Source organism: Capra hircus, chromosome 29 (genome assembly GCF_001704415.2).
Source record: "Capra hircus breed San Clemente chromosome 29, ASM170441v1, whole genome shotgun sequence".
NCBI classification, from domain to species: Eukaryota; Metazoa; Chordata; class Mammalia; order Artiodactyla; family Bovidae; genus Capra; species Capra hircus.
In genome coordinates, this window is record NC_030836.1 from 11,485,232 (window position 1) to 11,502,435 (window position 17,204).

General features: G+C 40.1%; 1 protein-coding gene across 23 annotated transcripts in view; it reads left to right on the forward strand.

Moving 5' to 3' along the window:
• Positions 1 to 17,204, forward strand: part of DLG2 (discs large MAGUK scaffold protein 2) — a 2,364,981-nt gene that overhangs the window by 2,130,150 nt on the left and 217,627 nt on the right. The window contains exon 1 of one of the 23 annotated variants that reach the window (XM_018042834.1): positions 3,716 to 3,870. The exons of the other annotated variants lie outside the window; for them this stretch is intronic. The gene's annotated coding sequence lies outside the window, so the exon portion shown is untranslated. Of the gene's footprint in view, positions 1 to 3,715; positions 3,871 to 17,204 lie in introns of those variants that run through there. 23 annotated transcript variants of the gene reach the window in all.

A 17,204-nucleotide genomic window follows, 5' to 3' on the forward strand; every position in this document is an offset into this window, starting at 1 on the left:
CACCAAGTCCTCATCTACAAATTAGAGATAATAGTACAGCTCACTTCAAAATGTTATGAGGTTGAATGAGAGATGCAAGTAAAGTTTAACCCGTCACCAGCACATAATGTGTCAATAAATAGCATCGTCACTGATATGCACAAGTACTGACACAGCTTACAGGCACCATACAGTTCATTATGTCTGGGAGAAATTGGTGGCATGGGGTGGATTATGATAGAATATGTGTTACGAGGTTTTGGCCACCTGATGCAAAGAGCTGACTCATTTGAAAAGACCCTGGTGTTGGGAAAGATTGAAGGCAGGAGGAGAAGGGGATGACAGAGGATGAGATGGTTAGATGGCATCACCAGCTCAATGGACATGAGTTTGGGTAAACTCTGGGAGTTAGTGATAGACAGGGAGGCCTGGCATGCTGCGGTTCATGGGGTTGCAAAGAGTCGGACACGACTGAGCGACTGAACTGACAAGGGAAAGAACAATGTGCTATAATTTAAAAACTGTATGAAAACTCATCTCTAGTGATTTTTCATGGATGTGTCATAATGGTTGAATAGCCAGGCAGCAGGGGGAGAATGGTTCTAGATGGGATTTGGGGGGATCATGGTAGACCAGAAGCTGAAAATAATGGAAAGATTTAGAGTAGAGCAAGCTGTATCAGGCCATACGTAGATTGTTGTTGTTGTTCAGCCGCTCAGTTGCGTCCAGCTCTTTGCGACCCCATGGACTGCAGCACTCCAGGCTTCCCTGACCTTCACCATCTCCCAGAACTTGCTCAAACTCCTGTCCATCGAGTGGGTGATGCCATCCAACCATCTCATCCTCTGTTACCCCTTCTCCTCCTGCCTTCAATCTTTCCCAGCATCAGGTCTGTACCAATGAGTTGGCTCTTGGCATCAGGTGGCCAGAGTATTGGAGCTTCAGCTTCAATATCAGTCCTTCCAATGCATGTTTAAGGTTGATTTCTTCTAGGATTGACTGGTTTGTTCTGCTTTCAGTCCAAGGGATTCTCAAGAGTCTTCCCACATAATAATATTTGAAGTAACCCTTTAACTTATAATCATAGTTACCATTTATTCTTTACTACACATGGTGTTTATACCTGTTTAGAAATTCAGGTCCCTCTTCCCTGAGCTCCTGATTATGTTGCATACCTCTGATCCTACAGTGTCCAGTATTATGGTCATGAGAAGAGTGGGCACCTCATCTACTTGTATTCCATATCCTCTAGTAATATGCTTAGAGGATAAAACAGAGACAATGGTGCATACATTAGTAAATTAAGTTGGCTACTCAGACACTCTTTAGAAACACAGAGCTAAGGAAATCTCTCATATTTATACCTGAATAGCCTGGAAGATTATAGCATCCCCTTGTCCCACAGAGGGCTAACACTGATGTCCCTCAGGGAACGTTGATTGCATGCCTTGGAGATAGTAATCTCTTATATGGATAAGCTCACAAAGGTTGGGACCTGGCAGGTGACCAAATTGTGGCTTACACTAAGTTAGGACAGGAGTTTGCAGTGGAACTTTAGCGACAGTACCGTTCTATTGCTTGGCATGGCTTGACCTAATGGCAGTAGACGTAGAGCCGTGTGCAAAATTCCTCTGTTGTTATGCGGCAGGTGCTTGTTTGAAGTGGGTAAAGGGAGCCAAGGTGGTCTCACTGTGGATATCCAGTGTGCTGTTACGTGTGCTTTCCTGGGCTGGTGAGTTCATCTGACTAATGGCGGAAGTGAAGTGGAAGAGAAGCCAGGGAGATGAACAGGTAGCCCAGAACAGGGCCCCAGGGCTGCCACTCAGGCAGAAAGCCCCCATATTCCTCGGGACACTCTTCAGTCTGAGTGATAGATCTGTCTGGTGTCGTTTCCACTTTTTCACAGGCTGGCAGATTCACAGTCTTAACAGAATATGTGTGTGTGTGTGCGCGCTTAGTTGTTCAGTTGTGTCCGACTCTTTGCGACCCCATGGACTGTAGCCTGCCAGGATCCTCTGTCCATGAGATTCTTCAGGCAAGAACACTGGAGTGGGTAGTCATTCTCTTCTCACAGGATCTTCCTGATCCAGGGATTTAACCCAAATGTCCTGCATTGGAAGCGGATTCTTTACCTTCTGAGGTATCACAGAAGCCCTCTTACCAGAATACTCCTTGGAAAATAGTTTACATGGGAAAAGACGGTTTAGAGAGAAATGAGACAGAAATCCATTTTCCAACAAGAAGTGTGGTAAGAATAATAGCCAGTAATTTGGGGAGTATGCATTATAACCAGGCACTGCATTTTCTTCTTTTTGATTGTTTTGTTTGTTTGTTTGTTTTTTGTTTATTTTTTTCAGGCACTATATTTTCTTGATGTATTTAATCATGCAAGGTAAACATTAGCATTTTTACAGATAAAGCAACCCATGATGATATAAATCAGTGACAAAGCTAGGGTTTAAGAATAAGGCTCTTGGGTCCCTAAACCTATGCTCTTTCTGTAATTTCTGCTAAAGGCCATAGTAAGTAAGCCTGCTTGCATGCCCGTCTGCCCCTACAGTTGAATGTGAAACACTACTTGGGATGGGAGGATACGTTTAAGAGCATGGGCTCTGGAACCAGGTTGCCTAGAGTCGATTCCAGCCCTGTCACTTAGCAGCTGGTATCCTACTCAGATGTGTTAACCTCTCTGAATCTCAGTTTTTTTTCACCTGAAATATGTCGTTCCTGATAATACCCACCTCACAGAAATGTTTTGAAGATTAACTAAAGATTAAATGAGCCTGAGCACTGAAACTAACTGCCTGGCATATGAGAAGTGCTCGATAATAGCTATTATTATCAAAAACATGATTTCTGGTGTTGATACTCAGTGAACCTAGAGAGGTTATACTGACCTTGTCAGTGAGGAAACAGCTCAGATACTGCTCCTCCGTGCGGCCTGCCTGTTAATGATTTTTGGCCAATCAATGGGACTGTTTCTGATTACTGCCCTTCTCCCCGTTTTCAGGGCTTCTTTGCTCTAGAGGTAGCACGGTAGGATAGAAAGACACTGTTTTGACATCAGAAGACCTGGGTTTGGGGTCAGGCTGGAATTGTACTTGGAAACTGTGTGGCCCGCGCAAGTCACTCTCTCTCTCTTCCTTACGGACTCCTCATCAGCGGGCAGCCTGAACTCCCGAACCTCTAGGGCCTCTTACAGCATCCATTTCTAGGAGCACTGGACAGAGTCACTTAACTTCTCTGTTGGCTCATTTACACTGTGGCACTCCTGAACTCTCCTTGTTGCTGAGGGGTTCTGCAAAGCCCTTCTCTCAGGGAGAGCAAAGTGTTTGGTGTGCTGTGATGGGCTGTGCAGATATGAATGCTGGTCTTTACAGAACTGTTATGAGAATTGAACCTGAGTACTATGCCTTGTCGTGTAGGCATCAGAGACTCACGGGCTTTCCTCCACATTTTGCCGTGGTTGCCTACCCCCACTGGGTTGGGTGGATCCACCTTAACTAGGTGTGGGGGAACTCGAGTGGAGGATGGGGGTGCGGTGCGGATGGTGGGAAAGCATCTTATTGGTTCATGCTGGTACATCCCAAACACCAATTACTGTCACTGCTTCCAAGGCTGATATATTTATCAGGATGAGTTACAAGGAAATGTATGTACCCAGGGAGAGAGGATGCTGCGTGGTCACCCCCTGTGATGTAAAATATGAGAGTCTAGGAGGGGCTGTTTTATAATTCATCAGGTTTCGCTAGTGAGTTCTGCCGGAGTCTTAGTTATAAAGGCAAGTGTGAACTGGACAGCAGACAGGAGAACCTGGCACCAACGAGACGGAGAAGCTGCCTTTGGTGCCTCCTGCCTCCTCCCTGCTTTGTTCCAATAATTTTGTGCTCGGTAAGTTCCTCGGCTTTGCAGCTAATCGTTGTTGAATAAGCTTGGCAAATGAATCTGTAGTTTGAAATATGCACTTGCTGTCAGAAGTGTGTGTCAGTGTTTGGGCTTCTGACAAATTCCACAGTTCTGTTTAATGAGCAAAATAGCTTAAAAGATGAAACAAAAGCCGACAAATCAATTATTCACCTTGATCCTTGGAAGGCTGCTTTCTTTGGTTGCTAAAGTTTCTCAGGTTTCATTCTGTCAGTTTCATTTGTTGGGTGAGCTTTGAAAAGAACAAGTCTCTTTGTCACGAAATTGTTTTGCCTAGCTGCCAAAAGGAGGTATGTACAGGGCGGTTTGTCCATCCCTACCCCCGCCAGCTTACCCTCCCCAGCAGTCGGTGATTCTTAAAACAGACAGTTTGCCTGGTAACCAGCTCCGATAGAGCTGAACCTATGCAAGGCAAGATTGAAATTGCAATCTTTTGTGTGAACAGAACTGAGGGGCTGTGAATAATTGTCATTGTGGAGATTATTGTGAAACTCAGTATGGTGGTAGTCCCTGTGTTTTTGCCGGAATGGGATCAGAATGTGAGCAGATTTGCATTTGGCATGCCTGTTGGTGATGTGGGAGAAGGAGGGGAAAAAACAGACTGGATCGTTATGGAAAGAGCTGTACAACCCACCCGCAGGACAGACAAATGCAGAAAGCAGGACTGTTGTGTTTGCGTAACTTGGGACTGTTTTCTCTAGTTTCCTATTCCTGTTAATAATTACCTGAAGCTGCGTTTTGGTCCGCATCTGGGTACACTCCAGATCCTGGCTCCGGGCAGGGTCTGAGCACTAACTCCTGGTCAGCTAGCTGTAGGAAGTCATTTCTTCCTCAGAAGGAAAGAAGGGAGAACTGTACCAACGCGGACTCCTTTCTGCCGTGTTGTTTGCCTCTGTCCAAATCTCATGGAAACCACAGCTTGATGTACTATTTTTTTTTTTTTTGCAGTAGCAGATTTAACTGTGGTGTCATATGGCATATTATGTATGGAAAGGAATAGCAAGACATTTTTCTGAATGTTTCAAGTGTGTCTGGCTTGTTGACATTTGCTTTATTTCACTGGCAAGGAGCTACTGTCTTCTGGACCCATAACGGTTTGTCTGTCCAAAGCATTTACTTTATGCATAATTGCACTTTCTCTTTAGATGTGGAATCTGTAGATCTGAAAAGAACGTCCTCTTTATCCTTAAGGAAAGCAACTCGTTTTAGCATCGCCTTGATAAAAAGTATGCATCCTCCCCCTCAGCATGCTCTTTGCTTTTTCCTGATAAATATTTTGGTCACCAGTGCCACTGTACTTCAGATAAAGTTGTTTCTCCATTCCTAGCACACTTTCTGATTGCACCAAAACCCAAAACTTGGCAAATCTGGAATATGGAATGTATCTTTTTTTTCAGGAACACATTTTCCAAGCATACTTCTTTTGTCCATAAATAGCTTTTCCATATTTTCCATTTCTCTGAATAAGTTCTGCTCAAAGAGCAGAGGAGTGATGTATTGTGGTTTGCACTTAGGGGTGTGTAACCTGAGACTTGGTTTCTGATTTACAAACGGCTGCCCCACAAGGGGTCTGTAAAATGTTTTTTTGTCTTATGTTCAGTTCAAAACCTCCGGGGTACGGCAGTAATGATCAAGATAGGAAATTCAGCAAATCATTGCAGGTATAAACCAATATCTGTATTTGATGGTTTGATCCGCACACTATGCTTTGTAAGGATCGGGACACATAGCTGAATGTTCCTTAAAGTGTTAATGCATCTTAATGTCAAGAACATGGCTGTAAAGTACCTTTGTAATATATTGTACCTTGAATTTTACTGTACTGTATTTTTAAAAATCTCCTGCCAGAGCCCCTGGTTTATTTTGCAGCAGTATCTGGGTTTTGATTCAGTGTGGTTTTATGGAGAAATAAGCCAATGAACTAATTTCCATAAACTGAGTTTCTTCTCATTTGGTGGTGATTTTTTCATCTCCACCCACCAGGAATCAGCTCCTTTAATAGCAACAAAAGAAAATTTAGCATGAGTTATTCTCAATTAAATTTACAGGAAGACGAATATGAACTATAACAAGAACCTTCTGAGAAAGCACATACACACCAAAAAACTTGTCTCTTAAAAAAGGGTTAAAAGCCAAAGAGGTATGAACATTTTGCCTACACGACACGTGATTTCTGAGAAAGGTTGTAGAGGATAGAAAGGGGAGAAGTTTACAGGAGCTGTTCTGAGACCTGGCTTCAGCAGCTAGCAAATGGAAGGGGCAGGGGCTTTGTGTCGCCGTGGTCGCCGCCTTACTCTCCTTATCTGTAAAATGGGGTCAGGGAGGTTAGGAAGATGATGCCAGAAAGATGATGTGTACATGTTACCAACAGTATACTGTTTGATACAAAGAGGACCCAGTGAGAGGTAGTCATTATGGTTAGATGTCAAATTTTGTGAAATATATAAGTTCATTTTGATATTGATTTTGAAAGAAATATGCACATTAAAAAGGAAGATTATAAAAATTTTCTTGTTAGCAAGATACTTCTGTCAGATGATTTTTTTTTGTTTTATTTTGGAAACCTAGTAAACATAATTATTACCTTTCAGTTCACATTTCACTAATTCTTAGAATGATATCTAATGTCTTTACATACTTATTCAAATTGATTTCAAATGTGGAACATGGCGGTAAGCTGATGCCAGATAATATATCATAGCCTTCTACGTTATTTACCAAACAATGAGTAGGCCATAATTCTGACCCTGACATTGCATTTAAAGACATTGCATTAAACTACTAATTATAATAGTAGATATCATTTATTACGCCAGACACTGTGCTGTGGGTTTTACCTGCTTTTTCTCATTTACTCCACATCATGACTCTACTGAATAGGTACTATCTTGCTTCTCAATATCGAATTAGGAAATGAGATTAGAGAAAAGTTTATTTAAATACTAGTTTAAATTGGCTTATAGCAGTGGAGAAACAGACATAGAGAACAAACTTACGGACACGGGGAGAGGGGAGGAAAGGGTGAGATTTATGGAGAGAGCAACATGGAAATTTACATTACCATATGTAAAATAGCCAGTGGGAATTTGCTGTGGCTCAGGAAACTCAAACAGGGGCTCTGTGTCAATCTGGAGAGTTGGGATAGGGATGGAGGTTCAAAAGGGAGGGGATATATGTATACCTATGGCTGATTTATGTTGAGGTTTGACAGAAAACAACAAAATTCTGTAAAGCAAGTATCCTTCAATTTAAAAAAAATTAGTTAAAAAAATAATTGTCTTACGGCAGCACTTAGAATTTGAACTCACACATGTCTGCTTCTAGAATCTATACTGTAACCACCTTGGTAGGAAGATTCAGTAGGATTTGCCTAGTGCTACATGACTCCGTTTTGGAATCTTGGCCCTATAACTGCCTTGACTCTTTTCTCCCCATGTGTTTAACCTCTGTCTGAATTCAGGGGGTATAAAAAATGAAGTTGGAGACTTTTGTTACTCTCATTTTTGGTCTGTGCTAAATAATCAAAGTCATATTTTCCTGAGCCATCTTTACAGTTCTCACCAAAGCATAAAATTTAGTATTAAAAGGCATGGAATTTTAGAAGTTCAAATACCTAAGAAATTCAAGATAAGATCTAAAAGTTACTCTGAATTAATATTGTCCTTTGACCTGGACAGCATTCCCCTGACTTGAGAGGAGTCTCTGATGCAAGAGGCTGGGCTTATCTGGAGCTTGCTTTCTAGCCCATATTCGGGGAAATAGGATCCCAGAATTTCTTCCCTAAACTGTCCTGAGCCCATTACCAAGGGTCATACTGTGAGCCCACCCCTGGGTGTGAGGAAATCTGTGCATTTGCTGCTGGCATGGGGTCAGGCGTGAGGCCCGGGAGTGGTATTTTGTTGATCATCCCTGGGTTTGGGACAGCCACATGTCCGCACAAAAGGCCTTGGGTGGTGCAGGAAGGAACTATGGAAAAGAAAAGGGGCTGGCCCAGGTCCGGGGTCTTCGACTTGTTTTTTGCTTTTTTTAAAATTTATTTAAAAATTTACTTGTTTTTAATTGGAGGGTAATTGCTTTACAATGTTGTGTTGGTTTCTGCCATACTCTACTTGTATTCTTACCTTGGTTGGGCCCCCGGAATGTTAGAAACAGTCCTACATTGCACTGAAGAATGTTTACCTGTACTTCAGAGTAGTGAAGCTAAAACTCCAGTGGGTTGGTTTTGTGGGGCTTTCATTTTTGCTTTTGACCTTTCCCCATTAAACCAAAAGAAGTCACTTGAACAAGAAAGTGGTCAAAGCTATGGAGATCTCAGACTAAAAGCCTTTCAAGTTCCATTTTGGAATTGACTGCAACATGATCCATCAAGGCTAGACATTGGTCTTTTTTTCTAGTTCAGAGGCATAGACTGACTTTGGAAGGTGATATTAGGGTCAGCTGGATTAAAACTGCCATTTGTCCATATACCATTTGAAACTGTAGTTGCTCTGAGAGTTCAGTGCTAATTTTGGGTGCCCCCCCATTAAAAAAATATCAAAACCTTTTTGTTGTTGTTGTTTTGGGATATAGCTGAATGTTGTGATAGTTCCAAGTAACCAGGGAAAGGACTCAGCCATGCATATACATGTACCCATTCTCCCCTGAATTCCCCTCCCATCCCGGCTGCCACATAACACTGAGTGGAGTTCCTTGTGCTCTACAGTAGGTCCTTGTCGCTTATCCATTTTAAATATAGCAGTGTGTATATGCCCATCCCAAACCTGGGACATATTTTCTACTACCAAATCTGGCAACCTTACTTTCCTTAGCTATAAAGCACGGCTGTTGGGAAAACAAAAATGAAAACAAAAACAGAAACCGCTATTTCCTCATCCACATGAAAGCATCTAGTACAGTAAAAACTCAGCACATAGTATGCCTACATCACATGTTCCCCTAATCTGAAAATACAGAAGTTAAACTTATGATTCTCTGATGACTAATATCTGTGTCACATTTGACAAAGAGAAACAGGACAAAACAAAATTTGTCATTTAACCTCTGAATTAAAAACTCTTAATAGAGTATGCCTTGGGTGATGGTAATCCCATTATTTTTTACTTTATTTTTTATGCTTTATGTATCATTTGAACTTTGGTAATGAGCATGTATTATTTATGTAATTAGGAGGAAAAAGGAGAAAAAGCACTCTCAGGGAACTGAATTAGAATAGAAAATGGTTATAAATATGCCTTGGATGTCTAACTCAGTAGGAGGACTCCGGTCACATTTTTTAAAGTATAAAATACTCTGAAAGGGGTGTTTTTTGGCTGAAATAACCTGGATTAGCTTGCGTTACATACTTGTTTGCTTGTTTATTGATCAGTTATTAATCAGTTAGTATGCATAGATCACTGCCAGATGTTCTGCTAGTTGCTGAGATTACAAAAAGGAACAGTCATAATCCTTGGACTCACTGTGTTTATAATCCAAGAGGAGTGGGCACGCGAGCCCAGAGTTGTAACACAGTGTGACCCCTACTGCGCCATAACAAGAGCAGTTGAGGTTGCTTTCTATTGCAAGAAACAGGCACCATGACTCAAACTGGCTTGATCGGTAAAGGAAATGTATTGATGATTGTAACCCAAAAGTATAGCAGTAAAAACAGCCTCAGAGGTCTGATCCTATGGCTCACAGAGCTGTCAAGAAATCTGTTTCTTTGGGTTTTGACATGCTGTCTGTATTGAGGTTAGCTGTATCCTAACTCTAACTGCCCTCATGGTTCCGGAATGGTTGCCAGGGGCTCCTGGACAGCTTGTTTTCTTAGTCATACCCAGCAGAAAGTGAGCCTGAGAATGGTCCCTAAAGTTCACTTTGAATGGACTGGCTTACCCATGAACATAAAGCCAAATCACCAGCCCATTGTGAAGCTTAAACAGGATAAAGGCAGACTCCCTATGACCTGACAAGTCCCAAAACAAAGTCTGGCAGCTGTTTACTGTTAGCAAGGGATAGTGAGGAATTCCCTGGTGGCCCAGTGGTTAGGACTCTCCACTTTCACTGTGGGGGCCCAGGTTAAATCCCTGCTTGGGGAACTAAGATCCTATAAGCCATGCAGTGTGGTCAAAAGAAAAAAAAAAAACAACCAGAAAACAGGGGATCATGGTGATGGGGGAATGATACTTGGTCTTCAACTTGTGATTTGTACAGCGCACGGTGTACAGACGTCCACTAGAATTAGTGTAGTGCAGAATGGGAAGAAGGCCAAGCATATGGTGGTGCATCCCTTTAAATAGTGACATGATGAGTAGGGGGTTACCAAAAAATAAGAAACAGGCAAGGGCTTTGAGGCAGAGGAAGAAGCTTTCTGGAGTCACAAAAGCTAACCAGGTAATTGGTTAACTCTCTGTTGATCTTCACATTGCCACAATTTCAGAAGTTGCCAGCTAGAAGCAATTTGACCAGTGGTATAATTGATAGAGAACCTGATGTATCAGTTTCACCAAAACCTGTTGTTATTGGATGATAACAGTTGGGTTTTAAGCAGAGCCACAGTCATATCATTATTTTTTACAACGTGTGTACAGATTTGAAGTCAATTCAACATGAACCTTAAAATTTGTCCTGTTTCAAAATTATAGAACTTTACAGCTAGATAATACCATTGTCATCTTTTTTTTTCTCCTTTTTTTGCTTTTGTGAGACCTTTTCAAGAAGTTTGGCTCACTCAGTGCCTCAGATTTATTTAGATTTTGATATCATGAAATTTCTGATGCTAAAAAATTGTATAAGACAAAAACAAAACAAAGGTATAAAACAAATAAGGGTAGATGCGCTTATTTGCTAACTGTGTAGTATATTATCTCACTGAGAATGAAATAGACTAAAATATTTGTTAGCAAAATATCAGTGCTCCATAGCAAAATGAGGTTAAATTTTAGTGTCTGTGTTATTCATAGTTTATATAATGTATTCTTTCTTTAGTTCTTCAGCCTTAGGCAATACTCGCTTTTTGTTTCCATTGAAGAAGTGAAATGCTTCCTGTATATAAGGTTGTACTAGGTGGGCTTGGTAGCAGTCTTTACCGAAACTCCTGACTCCAGCTTTAGTTAGCCAGGTTTTGGACTGTGTTTCAGCTTTGCAGCACAGGAGTGACAAGACTATTGCTTACTTTCTATAGGAAGTGTGCTCATACTGTTCACAACTTTCTGGCGTCTAAATGCAATCAGCAAACATTCTCTCTTTACATCATGAAGGTTGTGAAATGCTGTCAACCCACCTACCTAGTGAGCATGGTCCTAGATACTCATTCCTCTAGCTTCTTTCCAAAGAACAGTCAGTAACGGCAGCAAAAGGAATCAAAGTTTATTTTCTCTTGCCATTTGCTTCTGGTGCAGCAAATCTGTTCAGGAAACATGAAGCCAAGCGTGGCGCTGGTCACAGCCCAGCTGTGTGAGTGGGGAACCAGAGACTTACTCAGAAAACATGCTTGAGTGAAGGCAGGCAGCAGTGATCATGTAGGAAATGCTCCCCAGGGCACTGGTTTCTTCTTTAAAAGACAGCTGTTTGGTGCAGAGCAAGAAGAAACTAAAAATAGTGGAAGGGTAATGGCTAATGTTGATTTTTATTTATTTTTTAATATAAATTTATTTATTTTAATTGGAGGCTAATTACTTTACAATATTGTATTGGTTTTTGCCATACATTGACATGAATCCACCATGGGTGTACATGTGTTCCCCATCCTGAACTGCCCCTCCCACCTTCCTCCCCATCCCATCCCTCAGGGTCATCCCAATGCACCAGCCCCAAGCACCCTGTATCATGCATCAAACCTGGACTGGCGATTTTGTTTCACATATGATAATATACATGTTTCAATGCCATTCTCCCATATCATCCCATCCTCGCCCTCTCCCACAGAGTCCAAAAGACTGTTCTATACATCTGTGTCTCTCTTGCCATCTCGCATACAGGGTTATCATTACCATCTTTCTAAATTCTATATATATGCGTTATTATACTGTATGGGTGTTTTTCTTTCTGGCTTACTTCACTCTATATAGTAGGCTCCAGTTTCATCAACCTCATTAGAACTGATTCAAATGTATTCTTTTTCACGGCTGAGTAATACTCCATTGTGTAAGCACATACATCATCCCAAAATGAAAAGGTGCCATTATCCCATGACACGACTTTACTTCTCATAGCACAAACCAGACAACCTCTTCTTTGTTTAGTTTTGAGTTTTCCTTATGCAGGTAGAGAAATAGCAAGGTAAACTGTTTCTGGGCTAAATATCTCACCTCATTAGTAAGTGTTTTGAGTTTCTAACAAATAGGGGATGCCAGAGAGGTGTCAAGGAGACCAGTATTGACATTCAGACTACACACCAAACTCCTTGTTCTTAAATCGTTGAAATGCTTATATTCTTCTTTGTAAATAGCTTTTCCCCCTCCCAGCTGCTTTAAACTACTCCCAACTCCAATTCCTTTCCCAGGCCTTGATTCAGTAGCTAAAGAGCTAATTGATTAGCTAAAGATTAACTAAAGGGTTAGGTGTTAAATATTTTGACATCACTTCTATGTAAGACCCATCTTATTTTTTAAAAGCTTGTGGCTACAATGGAGGAGAATAACAGTCAGACACAGAAACAATGTATAATTATGTGCTAAAATGTTTAAGATAGCCCTGTATAATTTTTAAAACAGTGATAAAGGAGATATTATTTGAGGTTGTCTGGAGAGATTGGCCAGGAATTTGAATAGGACAGAAATGAAGGACAGGACAAAATATTCAATTTTTTCATTGATTTATTTAACAAATGATAAACTAAAGCTCTCATGTATTTATTGCCACCTTGCACACACTATCTCCTTTACCTCTCATAACTCGCTCTGGGAGGAGAGGAGAATATAAGACTTGATCACACAGCTACCAAGTGGCAGGAAAGCCCAGTGTCCTCCATTCCTGTCCATTAAATGCAAGACACTGTATAAGGTGCTGGCATGGTGAATATGAACTCATATATATTGTTACTTGTAAAGGCCAAAATGTGCAAACCCAGGGAAATATTGACAGCCCTGAAGTGAATGAAAGAGTGCTCTGGGCTTTCCATCGTCAAGAGCATCATTTGAAATTATGATTGGGTAATACATTTTTATATTGTTTGCTTCGGTTGCTTCAACAGCTATATAAAAAGTAGAAATGTGAGCATAGAGAACCAGCTAAACTCATTACAATTTGATTATCTAATCTTCCAGTATTAGTCTTCTTACAACCTTTGCATAAGATAGGAACCTTAGAAAAAGCAATAAAGCACATTTACCCTATCGACAAAGTCATGCTTTTTATCTTTAAATCAAAACTGAAAGAGCAAGACTATTTATTAATGATTTTGTAGCAAATCTAACTTTTTCTGACTGCTTTCAAGCTTTGGCCTTACGCAGCAATGAGCACGTACTTGCTATGACTGAATTATACAGGGAAATGTACATTTAGAGGCCAGAGTGTGGCATCACTGTCTTTCTTGCCAAAAATATACCCCAGTGAGTTTCTTGAGGGCAGGGGTTTCGTTTCATTTATCTTTTCCCGCCCAGCATCTAACATGGTTAATTGATAGATACCAGGGAATACATCCTTTTAGGGAGGGTGGAGACAGTGTGAGATTCAGAGATTGAGAATAATTTCTGGAGCTGAGCCTTGAAGGTGATATAGGAATTTACTAGCCACATGGAGAAGGGCATTGTAAGGAGACAGTGTTTGTCATTCAGTCACACAGCTGCCCAATCATGTCCAACTCTTTGTGACCCCATGGACTGCAGCACGCCAGGCTTCCCTGTCCTTCACTATCTCCTGGAGTTTGCTCAAACTCATGTTCAGTGAATCAGTGATGCCATCCAGCCATGTCATCCTCTGACGCCCTCTTCTCCTGCCCTCAATCTTTCCCAGCATCAGGGACTTTTCCAGTGAGTCAGCTGTTTGCATTTGGTGGCCAACATACTGTAGCTTCAGCTTCAGCATCAGTCCTTCCAATGAATATTCAAAGGAGATAGTGTATACTGAGCAGTATTCCTTAAATAAAAATGATCACAGAGTTTGTGTTTAAGGAAAACCTCAATGTCTTTGTAGTATTTTTTGTTCCTAGCAACTCATTTTTCTAAACTGCTTTCCCTAATCCCTTCTCCTTTATCTTAACCCCACTCATCCTTTTTTTGTTGTTTAGTTTTTTTGTTTCTTTTTATCTTTTTTCTTATTTATTTTTTTATTATTGGGCTTCCCTCGTGGCTTCCTTTCAATTTTATATTGATGTACAGTCCGATTTACAATGTTAATTCCTGTTGTACAGCAAAGTGATTTGGTTATACATATATACATTCTTTTTTAATATTCTTTTCCTTTATGGTTTATCATCAGATATATATATTTTTTACATTGGAGGGTAATCACATTACAATGTTGTGTTAGCTTCTGCTGCACAACAATGCGAATCAGTTTTAAGTAGACCATATATCCCCTCTTTCTTGAACATCCCTCCCACTCATCCTTTAAAAGTCAGACTTCTCAACAAATAAGTAACAAGGAGAAAAAAAATGTAGGAAAAGCACTTAAAAGATGAATCAACTAATTGTTATCAGGAAACATATTGGACCCAGATTCAAACAAACTAAAGAAAAAATTCATGACATTTATGAGACAGTTGAAAATATAAATACCAACTGGATATTTGGTGATGTTATTGGTAATATTTTAGATGTGATAATGATATTGTGGCAATATTAAAAACAGGTCCTTATCTTTTAGAGATACACACTGTCATATTCACAGGTGAAACAATTCCATCAAAATAATATGAGATGGAAAATGGGTAGGGATATAGATAATAAATAAAATATAAACAAATAAGCATTAGGTTGTTTGTATCTTCCCAGAGGACATTATTCTGTCTCCCCACCCACCCCCGCCCCCCAACCCTGCCACCAGTGGGTTTCATCTCGTTATAATCCAGATGCTCTGGGCATGTTTCGTAATTATCATGTTTACGTGGGTCGCCATCACCAGAGGGAGCTCATTAGTAAGGACAGAAATTTTTATTTGTCCTCCCATTGCCTGGCTTACAGGAGGGGCTCAGTGATGTCGGACAGAAGGATGGAAAGATACATGAGTGGATACAGACCTCCAGGTTCTACATCAATGTGTGTGATACAAGCAGTGGGCTCCTTTTCATTTCCCTTAGTTTTATCTAATTCTTAAGAAACAATTTTCAGTTCATGTTCTTTATGCAAAACTGTGTTTGCTCACAACTGCAAGCCAGGAATGCTGCAGCCTAATTGAAACTAGGTAATTCACACATTTGCATTTAATCTTCATAGAAGGCCATGTTGTGAGACCATGTCCTTAATTAGTATAAGATAGCACTGTTCCAAACCTATTTAGTTGTCATAGAGATAAAATATGAAGAAAAGCATTTCCTTTTTTTAAAAAAAGTTTTAACTAAATTATGGTTATCGGACCCGAATTTTTGCATGTAAATTTACAAAACTTTTGAGGAGTCCTTCATCAGCTTTCTTGTGACAGCCTTCTGAACACTCTTTTGGTCCTTTGCAAGTGCTTATTTTATATCAATAGAAATTGCACTTCTAAAAAGTATGGACTAGAAAGATAGAAGGGGGCTTGGCAGGTGATGTAGTCAACGCTCTTGCCTTTGATCCACATTGAACTGAAACAGGCAAGACAAAATCTGCCTCCTTTTAATGGTATTAAGGAGAAGATTTTAATTAAATCACTCCTCAGTAGCATACTGTTTTTGGAAATATTAATTTGCTTCTATTGTCAACTTTTTTCTCAAATCAATTTTTGGAAATATACGTGTTAACAATAGAAAGGAATCCATCTGTCCCTCAGAATTCTTAAATAATTAATTACCCACTCAGGAGCAAGCCAATGAGATGAATTTGTAAAAACATGCATGATATCCTCTAAAGAATCTTTCACAGACCAGATGAATTTGCTGATTTTTTTAAATGAAATTTCTTCATCTATGACAACACAAATTGAGGATTTCATGAGTATAGGCATGTAAGAGAGCACAAAGGAGTTTGCTTCCTTCTGTGGTATAGATATACTTCCTGATACTAAACCACAAATGAAAGGAATATGTATTCCAAAACCATCATGGTCTCCAATAGTAAGTACTGAGTATTCAGAAATAGAACCTTTAGTGTAGTCTTTTATTATTTTTCTTTCTGTATATTCAGAATCTAGCACAGGATATGAAAAAAGTAAAAGCACAGTACAAATTATTAATAATAATCAAGTGTCTCTATGCGTGAGTCAAAAGGCCTTCCTCTCTTTCTATGAAAATTCTACCCAGCTTCAATGTCCACCACATCTGTGATGCCAGATGGGGCCAGTGCTGTCCACTTAAATCTCTTCCCTTCTTCGTCCATGGACTTCAGTTTAAGCTTCATCATTCCATTTTTTTGTTCAGTTCATTTCTTTAGGAGATTGTAAAGTGAGTAGGAGGCAAGGGGCCATGCTTCCCCTCTCTTTCTTTAAATTTCTGCACCTGTTTAACAGACCCAAGACCAGCTAGAAGGAAGTTAGCTACTTCTGGTGAAAACAGCACTAATTTCTCCAGCATAGACCCTACAGATTTTGGACAAGTTGGTTGTATTTTTGGACCACACTGCCGTGTGGTCATATGGATCAACTTCATATTTGGGACAATTATTTGTAAAGATCGCATAGATATGCTCCTGGGGACTAGGAAACTAAAATTCAATCCAAACCTCAGGTCTGACAGAAATAAAAATAGAATTCTGTTTACAAGTGAATTATGCCAGCTCCTCGTCCACCACCCTCCAGCAATGTACGTCAGCCTGAATGTCAGACACTTAGATGACTATAGTACGTGTAGGTATGACAGTTTGCATAACACCTTTAAATGGCAGTAATTCCATTTCAAAGGGCAAATGAGGGGGAAATGCCCTTGAAAATTCACTGGATGCTCTGAGAAAAGGTTATCTAATCTTTAGGAAAAAAGACAAAAGCTTATTTTAAGAAATCTTGAAAAAAATAATCTCCTTTGTTTTGTTTATATTTTATTCACTTTATTTATTCTCATAAATACATGCAGCTTTAATGATACATCACTTCACTTTCGCTTTTCACTTTCATGCATTGGATATGCAAATGAAATTATAATATAAAGGTGACCCTACATCCCAGGTTGCCCAGGCCAGTTCCTGTTTATGTATGTCTGGATTTGGAAGAAGGTTACTAAATATAAGGTAAATGAGGCTAGAATGAGATTATTGTGT